The sequence below is a fragment of the Pinus tabuliformis genome, chromosome X, assembly GCF_031772625.1.
Source record: "Pinus tabuliformis cultivar Carrire ecotype Pingquan chromosome X, CPIR1, whole genome shotgun sequence".
Lineage (NCBI taxonomy): Eukaryota > Viridiplantae > Streptophyta > Pinopsida > Pinales > Pinaceae > Pinus > Pinus tabuliformis.
The window spans coordinates 584,542,948-584,560,680 of record NC_142308.1 but is presented as its reverse complement, the minus strand read 5'-3'; the positions used below and the strand labels follow the sequence as shown (position 1 = coordinate 584,560,680).

Here is a 17,733-nt window from a genome sequence, read left to right as displayed (position 1 = left end):
AGGGGGAGGACCAAGGAAAGCACCCAACAAGGTAGAATATTTGTAGACTCCAGGTGAAACACCGGTGAGAGGGGTGGTAGACTGCTTTCCAAACATCGATGAGATAATGGAATCAGAGGAGGTTAAGGATGATGACTCATAATATGCCAATTTATCGACAGTAACGATCTCCCCTTCATGGGGGAATCACATCTTGTGGAAAATCGCAGACGCGATGGTTGACATGGCGTATGTGTAACTACGACTGAAAAGTATATTGTAATCTATAGGGGCATTAATAACCTCAATTTCTACATTGACAGTGTTGTCCACAAGAGTCACTGGACAATTACGATACATTCCGAGAGGCTGGGAGGGGTGATCGTCCCAAGCACGCAAAGTGATGGTGGATGGGGCCAATTCGGGTGACTTGAGTTGCTTCCAAATAGTAGCAAATATCGCGTAGGTGGATGTGCCTCCTTCAATAATACATCGGGAGATGATGTCATTATGGACTCGGACTGGTATCTGGAAAGAAACAGATGGAGGTAATGGAGGATGTTCTGACGCATCAACTTGAAACACAATCAAGGATATACTGCACCCAAAGTAGTTAGTAGAGATTTACTTTGAGATGGGCACGACTAGAGAATCTCCAGTGTCGAGATGGTAGCAGGTGATGCACCAAGTCATCTACTATACTGTATGTTTGGGTAACTCGGTTAGAAGCTACATTATGACGTAATGGCCCCTTGGGGATCTTGGGAATTGACTCAACTTTGGGCTGAGGGATTTGTAAAGGACCATCTGGTGTCGTAAGAGGCTCAGTAGATTCTTTGGTTTTGGTCTCAGTTGCGGACGAAGTCGATGGATTATCGTATTGACGTGTCCGAGTTTACAAGTTGACATCAGAGGTATTGACCTCGTCATAATTCATCATGAGGATCTGGTAGTCACTAGGACCAGAAGGTTGGGGAGGGTGGGATTCTTGACCTTACTGAGGTTGAGCAGCAACAAATCCTTACTGAGGGAAAGGATTTTTAAGCACGGCCGGTTGAGATGGCATATGATTTTGAGGCAGTTGCTGCATGGGTGGTTGACCTCTAGAAGTTGCTTGGGCTTCCCACATTTGACGCATATGAGTTAAGAGGGGACACTCATGAGTATAATGGACATGTACACCACAACATGAAAAAGGCTTGTTAGTACAAATATCCTTGTTCTGCTTGGGCTGGTTTCCCTATTAATCGTTTTTGGTGTTACGCTGGTTCCCCTGGGGTTGATTAAGTTGATTACCCTGGTTTCCTTGGTTACCCTTGTTACCCTTCCCCTTATTCTTTTTCTTCGAATTTTGGGGATTGGTCACACTCTGTTGTTCATACACTTGACCCTGAGAGGGTCATGGCTTTTGGGGCTGAGGATGCATGGGAGGCTGCAACGCTAATGCCCAAGGAGCTGGGGCATTCGATAATGCATAGGTCTAAGATGGTGAAGGGGAAATGGTCTAGTAGACAAGTTAAGCACTAGCTGGCCTTGACATCTGCTGATGTGGTTGGGTGAATACATAAGATGTGATTTGTCCTACATACACGTTGCTGGCAGGAGGGGGATAAGCGTTGGAGGAACTGGTGCCCCCGTGCGGTTGGCCATATCCCTACTGAGTATATGGCGAAGGATGTGAAATAACTCCGACGATGCTATCGGTGGCGTGAGATGCCCTCGGTGCATTGGCACTACTAGGACGAGGGAGGTCTAGTATAATGGTATAGACATAATGAGATTGAGTATAAATCAAGTCATATCTCAGAGCGGTCTGGAGAGCCTCTTCCTCTGTCTGAGGAAAGTGAGACTCGACATCTTTGGTAATGGGTGCTAAAAGAGTCCTAAGAAACCAATCGAGGTAGACATGGTCTTCAAAGGAAGGATCACGGCACATGCTCCTCCTTCTATGCCATTCATGGACATGGTCAGAAAGATGAGTGGCAGAGGACTGACGAAATATGGTCAAGAGCTTCATACCAATGTCGTATCAGAGAGGTAATTGAAAATATGAAAGGAACGCTTTAGCAAGCGTCACAAAAGTGGAATGAGAAATGGAGAGCTGTTCAATGTACCACTTTGCAGCATCTCCAGTGAGTGTGCGTTGGAACAACCAAAGACGATTGGGGTCATCGGTGATAGAATTAGACGAACACCACATATGGAAGGAGCAGACATGATTGGTGGGGTCCTCTCCAGAATTACCCTCAAACTTGGGAATATCTTAGGGAATCTTAGTCGGCATAGTTGGCCAACCAACATCATGGTGTATAGGGTTGTTAATCCACTGGTTAAAATTCGAGAGAATTAACCCAGCCATGAAAGGCAGCAAAGGGGCTGCCGGAATGGTTCCGCTAGATGTGACTACTAGGATAGAACGAAAGCCACCATCAGGTTGGTTTCCTGCACCTGTAGTGGGTCCTCACATCGTCATGGTATGCGGTGAAGGAGGCTCAGAATCAGATGAACCAGAAGAAGAGTCGGTATGGGGACTCGGTGGATGACTAACTCGAACCCTGTGGCAATGAGTAATATGTCCAAGCAGACACTAAGGATGAAGACATAAAAGTCTCTGTGACAAATGCCTTTGTGGTGCAATGGTTAGAAGACACAAGTGAAACAGAAATGGTGAAGGGAGATAAACAAAATGTCTCCGTCTCTGTTTGGGGAGATAAATTAAATAAGTTAAGTCTTGGCTTGGCGGTGTAAACCAAGTTCCGTTTTCTTAAGGTGTGCTTGTGTGTGCAAGTGTGTTTATTAATTAAGCCCATATCATGTTTGAAAAAGGAAAAAGGTTGTTGAAATAAACTAAAATTAAAAATTGAAAATGAACAACAAATCCACTATATAAAACCCCACCCAAATTGGGTTTTCAAGCACTATACTGGTTGGTGTTGAAATCAACTGAGAACACACAAAAAGGGCCAAGATATATAAGCATTGGTGTGATTGGGATCAAATGACACTATGCTGCTGGAAAGTGGTGCAACAAAAAAAAAAACTAGAGAGGAAAATCATTGCCAAAGATAGGGAGATGGGTGTGAAACCTAGGGAAAACACTGGCAGCTTAAGGAAAATGACCAAACGAGGTTCAAGGGGAGAATTTGGATGGAGACAAACTATCTTTGAAGATCTGAAAAGGAAGGTATAGATCTGGAAAATATGGCTGAAATATCTGCAAAAACTTAGACTTCTTACTCAGCTAAACTCCTCCTATAAAGGTGGAAGCGTACTAGAAGCCCTAAGGGGCTAAATTCCACTTCGACGAGCGAAACAGTAAGTCAAGGCCTAAGCAGGCTAAGGCAGTGGTCAACCAACTGAACAAACTGCTCTCGACAAAACCCTGAAAAAGATCAGAAAAATTCCTGGGAACCCTAAAATCGCAGGTACTTACTTGATTTAGGGGATATCACACTTTTTGGGCCAAAAACTGTATTCTGGACCTCTATTTCAAAAGTTTGGGGAAGAAAAGTGTGATTTCTTCTCCTCAGTTCTCGGGCAGCAAGCCTCGAAAAAATTTGCGGGCTTTGTCGTAGCTCGTTCCTGTCACCTGCAGAAATAACTAGAAAACTTGCGGAAGTTAGAAATTTGATTGATCTAGGGTTAGAATGCTGGTAAACAACATTAAGAGATTGAAAAAAGAAAAACCCTAAGCTAAAAATTGAAGGTCACCCAGGTTTCTGAATCAGAATTAAATCCCCAATGGAGTCGCCAATTGTTAGGTAGTGTTCTTCTCGAAGGTGCACGAAAAGAAACTACTTTAGACTGTGGATGAGAAACATCCCTAATGGTAAAAATGGTTGTTAAACAATGTGGATCTGTAGCAAATGATAGAAACAAAACCTGCCAAATCCCTGATCTATGCAACAAAAATAGTTAAACAACAAAATGGAATAAGAAAATAAGCACAAGTAACTCCAATAATCCAATGGAAACCAGATATATAAAGAATATATTTTATTAGATGACACCTGTGAAGGGAACAAATAATGTTACGAGTCCCCCTCTATGGGATGGGTTCTTGGCTATCCTTAATGTCTTTAACTTTCGTAGAGTCTCTCTCTTCTATAATGTGTAAAACCCAACAAACAAAACGTTTGAGCTCAATGAGAACTCAAATGGAAAAGAAAATAGTGTGCGACAATGATAATAATCAGAGCTGCAATAGTGAGTGCAACAATGCAATTGATTGAAAGTGAAGAATGAATGTAAAACCCTTCTATTTATAACAAAATATTAGGTTATTCTTGAATAATGAGAAATAATAAAATATTAGTAACCAAATTCTAGAATTAATAATTTGGAATATTTTATTATATTTTGTTAGAGGGAAAAAACATTTATATTAGTTAAATACTTTTATTTCGAAATAATAAATAAATAAATGATTTATTTATCATCTCAAGGAATGTGGTTAAGGAATAATAAACAAATAATGATTTATTTAAGTATTCCTAGGGGATTTAGTCAAACTTGACAAGCAATAATAACTAAATAATGATTAATTAATTATTCCTACAGAAAAATAAGATAAATAATTATTTATCTATTTATTTCTCAGGACTGGGTCAAATATGACAAGGAATATTAGTTAAACAATGGTTTAATTAATTATTCCTAGAAGATAATTAAATAAATAATGCTTTATTTAATTATTCTTCATGGGTTTAACTAGAAATAACTGAACAAATGTGGTTTATTAAGTAATTTATTATAGTGAAAGCAAGTTTACTATGGTAAAATTGACCCTACATGGTGTGCTTCGATCCATCTAGTAAATTATGTCTAGATGATCAACGTTTGGTGATAACAGTGGGGAGGCTAACAAACAAATTGCCCAATCATTCAAGCTCATTGGTCGCATCATTTTTATGGCTCCTTGGACACAATGGGTCTTAGAGCTTAAACTTTATGTTATTCACAAAAGGGCACTAGTGCATGTTGCAATAAAAGTCCCACCATAATTCTTGGTGACTAGCTAAGGTGTTTTAATATGATCTAGGGTTTCCCAAAACTAATTTAATTTGGTTCTAGGGTTTTTCCCTTTCATGTACACTCTCCATCAACATTTTTGGTGAAGGAATTATCTAGTTTTAATGTCTAAACTCATGTTGTTTTCCATGAGTTTGAGTGGTGGTAAAGAAGAAGGCTAAACATTCTACCATATTATCCTTTCTAGTTTGCTATTACCAAAACCCAACTAGGAAATCTTTACCAAAATTGCAATTTTTGATTGATAAAATTGTTAATTTTAATAAAAAAATGGATCCGATACCTTTGAATACCCACCTTCAAATATCCATATTGTAATTGGATTGTATTGTGGTAACATTGAATATTACAATTCCAAACATTCAAGAAATTGATTGTTAGTAGATTTCAAGCCAAAAAAGTCAACTTCCCTTCTCCATATGTTCGATGTTTGGAAAAGGGCCAATTTGCAACACATTTAGATTATAATGACTTTTTATTTATGGTTTAATGGTCACCCAATATAAGGCGACAACTATCAAGGCACAATGTTGGAGCCAAATGGGATGTGGCATCTAAGTGAGGGTGACCTATAATTTGTTTCTTCTATTAATCCAAGCATCATCAACAATATCATAGATCAATGCAATGATCAACTCATGTGGATCAAAAACCTCAAAGTGAGCATTAACTCATTCAAATAAAAATTACATGTTAACCAAATCTTGAGAAAGTATCCTAAAGTAATTGCAATATATTACCCTCATCTTTATACAATGAATTGTATTTAACATTGACTTAATTACAAAACATTGATTCATATTCAATATTCTTTCATTAATTACACTACAATAACAATAAATAAATTTGAATAACATGAAAAATATTTGAGCCCTTAACAACTCAATTGATAATCATCATGATATGAAGTGTTATGTAAAATTATGATATTAATGGTTCAAATTCATCCAATTATCATATGTCCATAAAATAGGTGTATATATAAACACTTAGAAATATGGTGATAGTAGTACGAAATTAGCCTAGTTATTGATTCTTCTAGTACACAAGGGGAAAAAATGAGAAAAATGAGAAATATTTAAATTATATTGGAGAGAAAAACAAATCTATTATTATTAATTTGGAAGTTTAATTTAAAATATAAACTTTCAAATTGATGTAATAGTAATTTAGTACTCTTTAATTTAAATTTGAATATTATTGATGATTAAATTTAAATATTACTAATAATAAAAAAAATTTAATTTTAATTATTTTAACATTTTAACTATTCTAAAAAAAATAATATTATACATTATATTACACTATCTTAATATAACAAGATATTTTCCCCGGATGCGGGTGCCACCATGCAAGACCTGGTAAGGCCACTTGCCACGGTCGACAGGACATGCGACGGACGAAGGGCATTAAGGCTCCTCGCCGCCACCTCCCATCGACCAGCAACGCAGCACTCGAGCCTTAATGAAGGTGCAGGTACCACAGAGGAGGAGGATGGCCGCATTCAATGCGGGGACATTCCGGAAGAATGAAGAGGTTGTTAAATTTGTCGATTGGGATGCAGATGAAGCCCACTGCGATGGTGTTCCTGCTCTGCAACCTGAGATTTCTGGAGTCATTGTGGAATTGGGGGAGGCTGGCCGACTGCTGGTCCTCCCTGGTTCATGCCTACAGTCATTTGTTTGTCACAGTGAGCCGAATTGGGTGGAAGCTTCGTCTGAGGAAGCGGAATTTGGAAGAATGGTCCGTGAACGAATGCCATGTTGCCGGGGTAGAGGCTCAGGGAGAGCCAGATCCGCTCGAGGGCCTGCAGCCGACCTACACCACCATTGCTGCTGTGTTTATTGTCACCGACGAGGAGGAGCACCTCAGGTGCAGCCGAGTCAATATGTGGAAGTGGGAGGGTCCAGCATTGGAGAGCAATCTCTACCTGCATTCGGCTCTGTCATCTTCTCACTGCGCAATCCCAGAGAAAATTTGGGCATCAATGCTCATATTTCAGTATTGTTTACCAGAATCACGGACGAAAATGAAGCCGGCCTGCCTCGGCCACCTGCAATGGAGAATCCCTCGGACATTGAAGAGAGACTTCACCCGGCGCGAGAGGGAAAACTGCCTCTGGCTATGGAGGAAGAATGCCGGCTCGTGGATAAAGGTAAAAGGCCTTTGGGGGAGGCCTCAAGCTCACGGGAGGCGGAATTGCGGGAGAAAGAACCTGATCTGCCGGCCTTCATGGACGGCCTACCAGAAGGACATGGCTGGGCGTGGATTCGGGAAGCCAAACCAGGGGAGGACGAGCCAGAGGGTGATGAGCAAGAGGGCTAAGCCCAGGTGGCTCTCATGCATGCAGCCTGGACGCGTGTGGGATCGTGGTCGGTTCTCTCTCCTGTGGAATCGTGGTCGGTTCTCTCTCCTGCTGTCTTTAGTCGTTCTAGTTTGCTTTTTTCTGTTATATGTTGGGTCTCGGTCATATGTATCTTCTGCTGTTTCTGGGTCACTCTTCCGTTATGGAATGGAGTTTTGTTTGGTTTGGGCTATCTCCACAAGCCCTGGTTCTATGTGACAATCTCTGCCCCTGCGTGGGCTTCACAGAGTTGCCTTTTGTCTTTTTGCTGGCGGTTGTAAGGCGCAATCTAGGTACCTTCAGGTGTGCTTCTCAGAAATGTAATGGGTTGGGGGGCTATGCTACAGCTGCCATGGAGCCACATGAGCAGCAAGACATATCGCATGTAATTTTCAGCTGTAAATATTAATACATAGTAGTTAGTGTTGCTTAGAAAAAAAAAATATAACAAGATATTTTAATTTTAATTTTTTCATTTGAAACTAGTTTGTTTTTATTTATTTCCTACAACGTTTTATTTATTGATTTTGATATTTTTTGTGTGAGACATCGTTAAAAATTATAATTAACTACTAATTATTTATCATCATGTTGGTAAGTCTTTGTTGTAGTTTTGAATGACAAAAGATACTTCAAATTTATCTACACTAACAATGTCCATACTATAATAAATGACTTTTTATATAAATTTTATTTATTTCAAAATTATACTAAAATTAAAGTGGCTATTAAATTTACAAAGATAAATAAACATATTTATGTATCTAAATAACACCTATCTTCAAAGTAGGTATATCCACATACGATCAAGAATAATTATACTCAGTGAATTGTAGTTGGATGGAGTGTCTTCACATCATTCTAGTTTGGTTATAAATTAGTTCTTACTGTTATGAATTATATTGAAGGTCTTTGGTCTTGCACTTTGTTCTCTCCTATATGTAGGTGAGAAGTTATTTTATTTATTAATTTAATTATTTATTATTAACCTTTTGGATATTTCATGTTAACAAAAATTGATTTAAATATTTTAAAGTATATTAATTTATATTAATAAATTTATTAAAAAATTCATTAGAAAGGTAAAATGGTATTTTTTAAGATTTTTTTTTCGCAAAAAAACTTATTATATATATATATATATATATATATATATATATATATATATATATATATATATATATATATATATATATTTCTTGAATAAGGTGTCAAAGGAGTGACACGTGGGGCACAAGGCTGCCATTTCCAAATCACATAAAAGCAAAGGGATATGGCCATACACCATCTCCAATAATGAAGGTTGCATGTGAGATCATAGCCTTTAGGTTGGCCATTGTGACAAACATCACCTCACACTATATGGGATTGACGAAGGGTAGTAAATGGAGTTTTTTTCACTTCAATGCAATCTAGTATAAATAGATTATGGTCACAGATGAGACCAATACAAGTCAACCTTATGATGCATAAAATTTATCATTTGTAGGAGTGGTCATTCATGCAGCTCAGTGGGTGATCTAGGCTCAAGATAATGGAAAACAATGGGACTCAAAGCCAAAGGGAAGAAGCATATTTGTTTTCCATGGGTTTCACTCTTTTTTATCTACCTCTTCATCTAGTAATGAACCCCTATCCTCACTAGATCTTTAGTGTTTTATGCTATTTTTTTCCTTAATATTCCTCTCTCCTTGGTTAGTCCTCTGGAACCTTGTTTTTCCTTTCGTCTTCTTTGATGGTGTTAGAAATATTCTTTTACTTCTACATCAACATTCTACACTACTGGTAGGGAAGATAGAAAAGTTTCATTCATGTGAATATGGTTTCCTTCTTGTGTGGTATTTTCTTTTCTCTTGGCCTTGCCACCTTCTAGTCCCAAGGTGCCCCTCACAATCACATCTCGGGGCTTTTCTCTATCTCATCTCTTCCTCTCGTTTCTCTTCTTTTCTCAAGCCTCTTTTAACTAATGACAACTAGCTGTTAATTTCCCGTCAGCAAGCATAAGGCTATTATGGGGAAACCTATTTCCATGAACATGGTGGCTCTTAGGCTCAATAGAGAGCTAAATTCTTAGCCTAATATTATAAAGAAAATATACCTTAGAATATCAAAGTTGAAATCACATAGGAAGAACATGATATAGCTAGTGAGCGAGGTTTTTTGACATACCTCGAATTATTGGCTGAAATAACAAATTGGGTGCCAAATATTGGGACACCAGAGGGTGATACAACCAATACATGTACACAGTCAACATTACAAGCACTTAAAGCTCCTCCTTGGGTGGTTCTTCTTGACAAAAGTGTGGCCAAAGAGAAAATTATTCTTATGTTAGAAGAATTGCAACTTAATATGAGGAGTTTGGAGAGACATCTAGGATACACTCAATATCTTCTTAGCCTTCCTCTAGATCTTATATGTTCTCCTGATAGTAGCAAGGAGCCCATCCCTTTGGATTCCTCTGAATCATCAAAACCTAAATAATAAGTTTTATTTGGTTTGGTTTTTCAATCCTTTCAGTCATTTTTCTTTTTGCCTTCTAGTTAATATGTTATGGTGTCTAGACACTCTATTTAGTTTTCTTGCTCAGATGTTGATGAATTGTTATAGATATCTAGTTTGGATGATAAAATAATTATGGTTAGGCCATTGTTCTGGTTTCCCTAGTGGTATACCAAGGAAAATAATAATTTTTAATGTTATTATACTATAAAGCTTAATTGGAATCTTTACTTCGCACAAAAAAAGGAACATTGTATATATGCATACTTTTTTAAGGTGAAGGGGTGTCTTTGTGTACATAAACATAATTTGATAAATAAAATTCCATTCTTTCATAATTATTTTTTTTGGGAAATCAAGATGTGCATTTGTGTCTATCACCACCCTTAGTAAAAAGAAAATATGCATTTGTATGTGAGACGGAAATGCACATTTGTACTCATCACCTTCCCTATGAAAAATAGAATATACATTTGTGAACTCAAAATCACACCTTCATTACAGAAATTTTGAGGTCTAAAATGGGCCTCTTAAGAAATAATATAAAATGATAGTAGAAATAATAAAATAAGATTATATTACATAATCAAATTTTAGAGGAAAAAAAACTATTTTTTTAACTCATATTTTCAACTTATCTCCCTATGGTTTTACTCAAATTTTAGGCACAAACACTCGTTAAACATGGAATGTAATTCCTCATCCAATAAATACCCATGTTGCATACTTTTGATAGACCCTGCTAAATGAAAAATGAGAAATACATAAAAAATGTGATTGCGATACATTTTTTCATGTATTTCTCATTTTTCGTGTAGCATGGTCCATCAAAAGTATGCAACATGGGTACTCCTTGGATGAGAAATTAAATTTTGCATCCAAATAATGATCCTACTTGAAATTTTCGTTTAAACGTAGGGATATAAGTTGAAAAAATAGTCTTTTTATTTTTTATTTTTTATCTTTTAATCTTTTTACTTTTTTACTCCAAAAATGGTGAATCATCCCCATGGGTGACATTATCATTTGGAACCTTATTGGTTCTTATAAAGTTTATTTTGATTGTACATTTTTGTTTTGAGAACCATTTTTTACCTCAAAAATTCTCTAATGTTTGGAAACTAAGGTTATGTTGGTTCATCACACCTCTCGAGCTTCTAGAAACAGTTAGTCCAAGGATCAACTAACCACTAATATTTAGTTGAGTGGTTGACTAGTGGAGAATTCAACTTAGTGGTCAATGGCTTGGTTGAGTAACCAACTAATGGACAATCAGTCAAGTGGTCCACTAATGGTACCATTGAATAAATATTTACAAGAATCAAATCGATGGTTGGATCAACTTATGAGGTTGACTAGATGACACAAAATGTGTTGAGTAGAACATTCAACTATTTGACGAAATAATGTGGATTTCATGGAAATGGTTAAAATTGTCTATGCTCATTTATGGACCAAATTTTCCACAATTCAAGAAAGTTGGTTAGATTTGGAAACTTTAAATCAAGGATCTTATGGGTCAAATATGGATTGAAAATGTATGGAACTCATTACTAATTCATTATCATGCATTGTGATGTTTTGATCATATTGCATTGTGCTGAAGTGTTGTAATAGGTCTTAAGACACTACCTATCGTCTTGGAGTATTATTTCTCTTTTGCTATTTTCTTTTATATTCTATTATCTTCTCTTTGTTCTTATATTCCCCTCAATCCCAACATAATACTAGAGCTATTGGTTTAGACCTAACCCTGATATTTGCAAACCATGCTAAGTCAAATGGTATAGTGATTGGTTCTAGGTTGATTACTTTGTCGAGTGGAACTAAGTTTGGGATCAATTAGGTTTATTAGAAGTTTGAATATGGGTTCCAAGATTGATCATTTCATTTTGAGTGAACAAAATTATGTTTTTTGGGCACGAGACATGGAAACTCTACTGAAGAGAAATGGGATTTGGTAGCACAAAGTCCACTATTTTAGATCTAAAGGATGACCAAATGAAGTTTGTCATCAATGAAAAGAAATATGAGGCTATTAGGGTCATCATGAACTATATTACTAGGGAAATTGATTTGAATGAGAAGTGGCATCCACCCATGGTATTTATTCATGGTATTGTAACCCTAGAAGGCATCGAAAATACTATAACTAATGGGCCTCACTTTGTAAAATGGAAGATTCATCAATATAATGTAGTTGTAAAAATTTCACTTATTTAATGAAGAGTTTATTTCATTTGAATATTGTGTGTTTTCTCTTCTCCCTCTCGGTGATCAAATCTCTTTGATCTTGGTGCTCCAAGATTTTGATCAATGCTATCAAATCCAAGTTACAAATCCATAATGGGCCAATATTTGTATAGCATGCAAGGGTTTTGAAGGTCATTCGTTTGAATTCTCATGGTTTATCGAGATGGTTTCTAGAAATGGTTTCCCTGTTGGTGTCATGCTTGTAATTGTATGTATCGACAAAAGAACCTACTAAGTGACTCATGTACTCTTGACATATCTTTTTGTTTTCTCTAATTATATCAATTTAAGTTGCTTGATGGGGAAGACAAGCCATTGGCGACCTTAACTCTTAATACAATAATGTTATAAACGAGGCAACTAGAGTTTGAGAAATGGTTGCGGCTCTACTCAAAAGCCTACTTTGACTTCTTATTCCTGCAAAAGAAAAAGGTGTGTCCTTCCTACGTATGACAACAACTCCATGCTCACAACTATGGAAACTTCTTTGTTAATAGATCGGTTATGGTTTAGAGAGATAGTGACTCTTCTTAACACTCACTGGAAACTCATGTCTTCACTTAATGGATAATAGTTGAAATAAACAACGAAAAATTTACCTTAGCAAATGGATTTACTTCCCCACAAAAATAATGGATATGGATTCAAGAGCTCAAAAATCAGGACAATCCCTAGCTTCCTAGTCTAATCCACTACTTTGGCTTTCGAATCCTCTGAATGATTTAAATTACCAAATAATTGTTATTTATGACCATGCTAGGCAGGGCTCCTAGTGCCTATTCCTTGAAAAAGTGAGTCATGCCCTCAGGATTTCTCTTCTTTAGCAACTGGTTGATCATCTCACCTATCTTGCCTACAATGTCCTATCCTCGTTAAGCTCAAAAGATATGGAGATTCCATGGATGATCTCTCCACCATCTAGGCCTTCAACAACCCTTAATAAAACTAAGAATCTGATTTTTTGTTTTATAGCGGTAAATCTAGTTCCATTGCGCCCTTTTCATTGAGATGGATTCACACCGAACTTATGTATCAGGTTGGTAAGAAGAATGAAACCCTAGATCATATTTATGAATTGTTTGATTTTTTTAGAGTAAAATTTCCAATCAAAGTATGTAAATAAAGTGGGTGCCTAATTCATTGAATCCACAAAAAATTGAGTTGGAATCCCAATCCCTTGATTCCACTGAAGACCCCAAAACCCAATCCCTTGATTCCACTGAGCCCTTCAGGTCCATGCTATCTTTCAATACATAAACACTTTCATCTTATATGTATTCCAATCAAAAGGGGGATGTGGGTGTGTTAGTGAATTTGGTGGCAATTGATGGCACTGGAAGTTTTGTGGATACTTCAATCTATCCCTTGAATTATATGAATAATGCTCCCAATGTAAAATTCAACGATGGAGAAATCTCGTTTGAGTCCATGAGAGTAGATGAACCACACTCAGAGACTGGCCAAGTTGGGACTGTGAATTAGAAAATGTTGATAGAAGATTTACCTATGGTAAGGGTTAAGTATGGTGTTATTGTGTTAAATACCGTGGATCTAGTTTCACATGAATTTGATAAGAATTTCACCTTAGAATTGAAAATTCAAGACCAATTTTCAACCCTTTCTATGAGCCTTGGACAATAGTGAAGGAGAGAGGAGATTTTCATAATCTCAATCGTGGGCTATCATCCAAGAAAAAAGGAATATATATTTCTATGAAATGGATGGATAAACTATTGTGAAAAAACCCATTAGATCTGTTTTTGTTGTTGAATCTTGGTCATATTCAAATGCAGCTTAGCAATTTTAATGGCCCAAAAAATACATTTTCTTGAATTGTGGCCATGGTAATGGAAATCGAAATAATATCCACAACTTCAAGTTCATCAATAGAGAAGAAGTATCTACTTCTAATTTCAATTATTTTGATTGTTGTAGCACTAGAAATGAAAAACACAATCCTTTTTTCATTCATGGGTAACAAGCCCCCCTCATTAGCTTCACCCTCTTGGATTGATCCCTTTAAAAATCATACACCTGACATTGTTGATTCATTTGAATGGATCAAAATTGTCATATGCCTTCCCTTGGTTGTATTTAGGTTGGTGTTATTTAGATTGGTCTTAGGTAGTTGGTTTTTGGCCACCAAATTGGTTATTTAAGGATGGAATGATAGGCACAACCCCATGCCCAAATGGAGATGCAGGATCATGCTCATCACTTTCTTATTCTCTTGTTGTATTCTATTTTTCTTCAGGCGTCACTCAAAATGACACTTTGGTAAGCATGATTAAGGAGAAATTGCACCAATAGTAGTGTCAAACCATGTATCATATACATATCTAATTTTTTTTTTCTATGAGATTTATACAAGTATTGTTTCCTTAGAGTCTCATGATCAAACTATGTTTGTTGGAACAATCATTAGGGCCATGTAGGTTTATTATGTGGATAGATTTTAACCAACATCATGGAAGCATGTTGTGGCTGAAATAAATAGAAAGGCTTCATGTAATGATTTCCCATGCGTATTACTATTTCCAAAGGGTATAAGAACTAATGGAAGGGCACTTATATGTTTTCAAGTTGGTGCTTTTATTCCTGGTTTTCTAGTTCAAACTATTATCATTTGGTACCCCCATGTATAATTTGATCAGTCGTGGGGAATAATATATTTATTGAAGCTCATGTTTCCCATGTTTACCCAATTCCAATTTTTTATGGAGGTTGACTATCTTCCTATTATATTTTCATTGAAAAACAAGAAGGAGAGTTCATATCTTAGTGCTTAGAAGGTTAGGTATGTTATGTAAAGGGCCACAAATCTTGTAGAAATAGAACATTAATATGGTGATCTCAGGCTAGCTTCAAGAGAATCAGAAATAGGAGTGGACCCAACTCATCTTATATGGTTGAGATAACTTACCTAGAAAGGGATTTTGTTTTAAGCATAAGAAAAGCACTTGGATTTCTTGATATATTTATTGCAATGGGTCCTATGAGAATTTACAAAGATAAGCCACCTAATTTCTACCATACCTTGGCAGACCAGAAAGAGAACTATATAGAGGTCCATTTGATAGGCCATGTACTGTTAGTATCACATTTGTCCCACAAGAATTACAGGATACCTCTATCCTCATACACTCGTTCATCATCGTCATGGGTCACCCACAAAACCAAGGCTATGGGTCAACCACACAAAACCCTTCCCATCAAAGTCTATTTGCTTGGCCATTCACTATCATTATCATAGTTGGCCCACAAACATTACATGGTATCTCTATCCTCAAATCTTGTTCATTATGGTTATGGGTCACCCACAAGCCCATGGTTATGGGTCAACCACAGAAAAATATTTCCATCAAAGTCCATTTTTTAGGTTATACATTGTCGATATCACAGTTGGCCCACAAGCATTAAAGGGTACCTCTATCCTTAGACCATTATTCGTCATGGCTATGGGTCATCCACAACCCATGGTCATGGGTCAACCACCCAAAATCCTTCTATTCATTGGCTCATATTCAACAAAATCTCCTCATGAGGGAGGATTGGTTCAAATGGAAAGTGGCATCCACCCATGGTATTTTCTAATGGTATTGTGACTCAAGAAGGCACTAAAAATACTATAAATAATGTGCCTCACTTTGTAAAATTACATATTTGTCCACAAAATGTAGTTGTAATAGTTTCTCCTATTTAATAAAGAGTTTCTTTATTTTGAATATTGTTTTTTTTCTCTTCTCCCTCTCGAAAGTTAAATTTCTTCTCTTGGCCTTCCAAGATATGGATTAGAAATTCATTTTCATATGAGTGAGGTCAAATATCCTCATGAGGTTTAAAATAATCAAAGATCATTGTTTGATAAGTTTGATGAAATTCAAGTCATGTCGTTAGAGAAAAAAATGATCTCTTTTGATTCCCATTCCTTTGAAAGGATTGAGGACATGTGGAGAAAACCTTCTAGAATAAGATTACCGAGTTGGATTAGAAGGTTAAAATGTTAGAAAAAAACATTTCAATTGAGGAATCAACTAATTAATATATTTAAAAATTTACTATCTTAGTCAGAAATCAAGCGTTAATGGTCACATTGTGCAAAATGAATGGATAGATGATTCTAGTTGCACTCATCACATGGTGAAGGGTGCTTCTTTGTTTTCCTCCTAGATAAGTCTCTAAGTAAAACTATTTACCCTGCAAATTATTTTTCTCTCAAATTATTGTCATGGCGATGTACCTTGTTGACATGGAAAATATTGAATGCTTAGCATGTGCCCTATATGAGTGCAAATTTATTGTCGGTTTCCCAACTAACACAACTAGTAAATTTTTGAACTTCGGCAACATCAATTCATTGTTAAAGATATGAAGAGTGACAATTCTATTGCCGTCGAATATATGATTAAATCGGTGGATGGACTATATAATTTTCATGACCTCTCCCGAGCAAATGTTGAACTAACTACTCTTATGGCACAAAATAATGATTAGAGTTGACTCTAGCATGAATGACTTAGATATTTGAACTTTCACAGTATGAAATTTTAGGAAAAATGAAACATGATTATTATTATACCAAAGGTTCTTCCACTTGATGGATTATGTAGGGGATGTGTGCTAAGAAAGCATCATCACACACCATTTCAGTCTAAGAAAGCATGGTGTGTGCAAAATCCACTTGATCTTGTTCATAATGATCTTTTTTGCATGAATATGCCTGTATTGGCAGGTGTGAAGCATATTTTGATATTTATTGATGATTTTTCAATATTTACTTGAGTTTATTTCTTGAAGAATAAGAGTCATGTTTTTGAAAAATTCAAGGAATATAGGGAATTCATTGAAAAGCAATGTGGTTGACTTGCTAAATGTTTACAATATGATAATCGAGGAGAATATGTGAATCAATAGTTTTAGGAATACCTTGTTTAGTCAAGTATCTCTTGGAAAAGGTTTATCCCTCACACTCCTTAGTAGAATGGTGTGGTAGAACAAAAATAATCAAACCTTAGTTAAGATGGCTCAATGTCTTTTACAAGACAAATATTTTCTAACTAAATTCTAGGCTAAAGCTATCTATTATGCTAGTTATCTTCTAACTCTCATTCAGACTCCATTAGTTTTATGACTTGAGCTATGAAATGGTGTGGTAAGAATTCATTAGTTGGTCACCTCAAAGATTTTAGATCTATTTATTGGGAACATATTTTCAATGATTATGGAAAGAAATTGGATGCAAAGATTCATGCTTGCATTATGGTTGGCTACTCTGAAGATTCAAAATTATGTTAACTGTTTGAAACTATCAAACAACAAATAATTATCAAGAGAAACATAATATTTAATGAGAAGTTGTTTGGCATTAAGTTCAATTCTTCTAGAACTTTGTACACTAATCCTTTTGATATTGTTGAAAACAATGGATCAACTATTCCTTTTTCAGTATTTTAACTACTAAATTGGTTGTTGTTTCTATTTCGGCCAACCAATGGTCATCACTAACTAAAAATGTAAGCTCTCCTGATCAACATTTTGAAGCACATAATTGTTCCATGACACCATGTTTACTTGGTGGGATTCTAAAACTATTGAAGCCATTGGACTTGATGCTAGTGATGTTT

At 36.2% G+C, this 17,733-nt stretch overlaps 1 pseudogene; it reads left to right on the top strand.

Annotated features, from left to right (window-relative positions):
- Positions 1–14,079: 14,079 nt before the first annotated feature.
- Positions 14,080–16,847, top strand: LOC149141362 (lysophospholipid acyltransferase LPEAT2 pseudogene; annotated as a pseudogene).
- Positions 16,848–17,733: the final 886 nt, after the last annotated feature.